Raw genomic sequence first — 5,000 nt, 5'->3', positions numbered from 1 at the left:
GAAGAGGACATGAAGTGGAGGGAATGAAAGAGAATAAGGGGAAGGGATGGAGGAGGAGAGGAAAGACGAGAGCAATGAAAAGGGGAGGAAGGGAAAGATGTAAAGAATAAAAGAAAATAAATCAAGAAATAAGACCAAGAAAATTAAGGAAAAGAAAAAAACGGAGAATAAAAGGAAATAAAAAAGATCAGAGCAAGAAAATGAAAAGAAGAAAAAAAACACATGAAAGTGGAATAATTGAAGGGGAATAAGAGAAATAAGAATGGTAGCATGAAGTAATGAGGAATGATGAGAGAGAGAGAGAGAGAGAGAGAGAGAGAGAGAGAGAGAGAGAGAGAGAGAGAGAGAGAGAGAGAGAGAGAGAGGTGACATGAGGGATGAGAGGGGGGAGGTGACAAGGTGTGGAGGACAAGACAGGAATTCGTATGTTAATTAGACAAGGCGCATCAGGTGTCCACGGCTCACCTGGGCGGGGCGGACCGGAAGTGCCGCTCATTCACCTGATCATCACTCGCGGTTCTCTTAATTACAGGTAACGATATATTTTTTTGTTTTTGTTTTTGTTTTTGTCATTTACGTATTCTGATTTCTATGTATGTGATGAAAATAGAAGTGAAGGGGAGATGATAAGAAGTGCTGGAGATATGAAGGAGATAAGGAAAGAGAAAGTAAAGGAGAAATAATAATAAATACTAAGGGGGAGATTAAATAGAGATGATAAATGATTAGAAATTGAAAGAAGAGGAGGAAAAAGACAGAAGAGATGCACCAAACGAGAGAAGTAGAGAGAGATGATAAATGAGAAGAAACTGTTAGAGAGAGAGAGAGAGAGAGAGAGAGAGAGAGAGAGAGAGAGAGAGAGAGAGAGAGAGAGAGAGAGAGAGAGAGAGAGAGAGAGAAATTACCTCCAATAACACATTACCTCTTTTCCTCAGATGCTGTTTATTCCCTCACTAATTTCCTTCCACTCTTTCCTCCAGTCCCTCCAGCGTCGGCACTCCTTCCCTCCGTCAGGTGTGGCAGCTGCACGACGCTCAGGTGTGTTGCAGGTATGGCCTGAGGAAACATGCAGGTGTAGTAGTGAGAGAGAGAGAGAGAGAGAGAGAGAGAGTTGTAGTAGTATATATTTGCGTGCGTGCGTGTGTGTGTTTGCATGTCACTAACTTTACTAATAACTGAATTATTTAAACCATTATTTTCATCACACGCTATTTTTTTTTTTTTTCAGTATTGCATGTTAAGTTGATGTAATTCCAGCATTTAAATAAAACAAGCATTAAATCCTCCTCCAGGCCCACCAATTAAACGCTCAATACCTGGTTTCGAAATTGAGAAAACACCTGCGCCTGAGTTAATTAAGCCACGGTTTGGCGATTTATTAAGTGCAAGATTATGAGTAGAAGTAAAATGTCACGATGAAACAAGAGATTTAATTGTTTCTCTCTCTCTCTCTCTCTCTCTCTCTCTCTCTCTCTCTCTCTCTCTCTCTCTCTCTCTCTCTCTCTCTCTCTCTCTCTCTCTCTCTCTCTCTCTCTCTCTCTCAGTGATAAACACGGACTGCCCCAAAAATGTTATTATGGAAAGAAATTAATTGATTTTTGAGGTTTGTTATGATTTTTAAGCATGAATGTAAAGGGATTCTGATTTTTTTTTTTTTTTTAGGCAGGAAACGTGAATATTTTTATAACTTTAAGGGAATAAATTTAGGTTTGTAAGTTTTAGGAGAAAAATAAAGGAGTAATGTTTAAAACTGTACGAAGAAAAATTGGAAAATTGTAATAACTTTAGGGAGAAAATGGATAATACCTATAACTAAGTAGAAAATAGATAATTGTAACTAAGGAGAGAATAGATAATTGTAATTAAGGAGAATAGATAATTGTAACTAAGAAAATAGATGATTGTTACAACTAAAAGAGAAAAAAGATAATTGTTATAACTTCATAGAGAAAAAGTGAAATACAGTTTTAGGGGAAAATAAAGCAGGATTGTCATGATCCCAGAGACTAAACAAATAAACAAAAAAAAAACAGCATATGTGTAATTATAATGAAAAAAACAAACAAAAAAACAACTAGATTACACTTTCATTATTATTCATTAAATAATGGAAACAAATAGAAAATACAAGGAAAACTAAATGAACAAACGAAATAAATTAACAGTAAATTATATAAAAACAAAAAAAAATAATAATCTGACCTCACATGCATATATCAGAGAGAGAGAGAGAGAGAGAGAGAGAGAGAGAGAGAGAGAGAGAGAGAGAGAGAGAGAGAGAGATATTACTACTACTACAACAAGCACAACTGATTCTCTCTCTCTCTCTCTCTCTCTCTCTCTCTCTCTCTCTCTCTCTCTCTCTCTCTCTCTCTCTCTCTCTCTCTCCCCTGACGTCTGGTATTAAGTAAAGGCGACAGACTGGAAAATATCAGATAAATTTGTCGGTTGTGGGGAGATGTAAGCCGCGGGGGAGAGGGGAGGGGAGGGGAGAGGGGGAGGGGTGGGGAGAGGGGAGGGAGAGGGGGACAGAGGTGGTTGGGTTTATATTTTGCTAGTTTATGGGTGGTGGTGTTCAGGAGGAGGAGGAGGAGGAGGAGGAGGAGGAGGAGGAGGAGGAGGAGGAGGAGGAGGAGGAATTATTAGAATCTTCACACATGGAAAGAAGAATCAAGAGAATTTTATTTACCTCCTCCTCCTCCTCCTATTTTTCTTCTTCCTCCTTCTCTTACTCTTCCCCGCCCTCTTTCTCAATTTCTCTCCTTCTCCTCCTCCTCCTCCTTCTCTTCGATCTATCACCTCTTCCTCTCTTCCTACTTCCCAATCACGTAGCCCTCCTCCTCCTCCTCCTCCTCCTCCTCCTCCTCCTCCTCCTCCTCCTCCTCCTCCTGTCCCTTCCCTCAATCCCCCTCTCTTCCTCTTCCCAATCATCCCCCTCCTCACTCACTCTCCGTGTCTCTTCTCTTACTTCCCTCTCCCCTTCTCCCTCTCCCTCCCTCTCCCTCTCTCTCTCTCTCTCTCTCTCTCTCTCTCTCTCTCTCTCTCTCTCTCTCCCTCTCCCTCCTCAACATATGTCACCTCAACTTCCAGACGAGATGTTTTCCAGTACTAATACTCTCTCTCTCTCTCTCTCTCTCTCTCTCTCTCTCTCTCTCTCTCTCTCTCTCTCTCTCTCTCTCTCTCTCTCTCTCTCTCTCTCTCTCTCTCAACAGAAAACGCGATGAAAGTAAGTTGTCTGAGTCATAGAAAATGGATTTGGCAGCCCATTAACTTGGCCTAAATTAGAGAGAGAGAGAGAGAGAGAGAGAGAGAGAGAGAGAGAGAGAGAGAGAGAGAGAGAGAGAGAGAGAGAGAAAAGAGAGAGAAGAGAAAAGAGAGAGTTACAAGCGATCTTAACTTCCCCCTCCCCTCTCTCCCCCCCTCTCCCATCACCCCTCTCCCCCTCTCCCACTACCCTTACGCCCTTCACCACTCCGCCCACACCCTGAGGCGCCGCTACAACACACTCCCCTTCCCTCCTCTCCCCTTCTCCTTCCCCTCCCATCCCCCTCCCCTCACCGGCACTTCCAGATATAATTCAATTTTTTCAAGTTTCGCGGTCGAGAGAATCACCATATGAGGGGAAGTAAGGGGAAAGGAGAGGTGTTTTGAGGGGAGAGGGGAGGTAGAGGCAAGTGTGGGGAGAAAGAAAGAGGCTTGAGCAGGGTGGGAAAGAAGAAGAGAGGGAAGAAATGTGAGGAAAAGAAGAGGCGTTTTTAGGGGAAATGGGGAATGGGAGGAAAAGTGGCCAGAAAGGGGAAGATGAAGAAAGATGGTGATGAAAAGGGATGAAGAGGAGAGGAAACGAAGGGTAGGTGAGGGGAAGGAAGGAAGAAGGAATGGGAAGAAAGGAGAAACAGTGGAAAAGTGAGGAAAGAAGGGAGGATTATAAGACAAGAGAGAGAGAGAGAGAGAAAGAAATCTAAGAATAAATGAGAGAAATAGAGGAAATGAAGGAATAAAGGAATTTAACGAAGAAAACAAACCACAAAATTTGATAAACTGAAAAAGAAAAGAAAATCAGGAAGGAAGAAGGAAAAGAGAATGAAAAAAAGGAGGAAAGGAAGAAGAAAATTAACAAAGGAAGGAAGGAAGAAGGAAAAGGGAAAGAAAAGAAGGAAATTATGAAGAAAAACAAAACTAACGCACAGAATTTGACACAGAAACAGAAAAGAAAATAAGGAAGAAGAGAGAAAAGAAGGAAAAAAAGAAAGATAAAGAAGGAAAGAAGGAAAGGAAGGAAGAAGAAGGAAAAACAAGACACCCAGAAGTAAAGGACAAATTATGAGTCACAGGTACAAGGTTGCGTCATCCACCTGCTAATGAGGCGTGGCAGGTGTGGTGCAGGTGTGGCATGTGTTGGGGGGAGGGGGGAGGTAAGGCGGGTGGCCCCTAAGAAGCACCCGTTTTCTTTCATACTTCTTAAGGGTGACTAACCTTTAACGTGGAGAGAGAGAGAGAGAGAGAGAGAGAGAGAGAGAGAGAGAGAGAGAGAGAGAGAGAGAGAGAGAGAGAGAGTGAAATATTGTTACTACTACTACTACTATTACTACTATCACCACCACCACAACCACCATCACCACCACTACTACTACTACTACTACTACTACTACTACTACTACTACTACTACTACTACTACTACTGCGGATATAAACAAAAGCCACGTGACACTTCTATGTCGAGATAGAGAGAGAGAGAGAGAGAGAGAGAGAGAGAGAGAGAGAGAGAGAGAGAGAGAGAGAGAGAGAGAGGTGGACCATTAAATAGTATGTGAAATAAGACTATTTATCACTTGGCAGGTGTTTAATGCTTTTGTGAGAGAGAGAGAGAGAGAGAGAGAGAGAGAGAGAGAGAGAGAGAGAGAGAGAGAGAGAGAGAGAGAGAGAGAGAGAATGCAGGTGATGATAACGAATTTGATGTAGAGATAATGCTATTGTTTCTGTGATTTGGAGAGAGAGAG

At 42.0% G+C, this 5,000-nt stretch overlaps 1 long non-coding RNA gene across 3 annotated transcripts in view; it reads right to left on the bottom strand.

The window, feature by feature from the left end:
* The window catches only part of LOC135091391 (uncharacterized), a 24,569-nt gene that overhangs the window by 8,064 nt on the left and 11,505 nt on the right, over positions 1–5,000 (bottom strand). For all 3 annotated transcript variants that reach the window (XR_010262488.1, XR_010262487.1, XR_010262489.1), the window contains exon 3: positions 923–1,056. This is a non-coding gene — a long non-coding RNA (uncharacterized LOC135091391). The remainder of the gene's footprint in view (positions 1–922; positions 1,057–5,000) is intronic.

Source organism: Scylla paramamosain, chromosome 37 (assembly GCF_035594125.1).
Source record: "Scylla paramamosain isolate STU-SP2022 chromosome 37, ASM3559412v1, whole genome shotgun sequence".
NCBI lineage: Eukaryota > Metazoa > Arthropoda > Malacostraca > Decapoda > Portunidae > Scylla > Scylla paramamosain.
The sequence above is the reverse complement of the archived record's forward strand: the minus strand, read 5'-3'. Positions and strand labels throughout refer to the sequence as shown.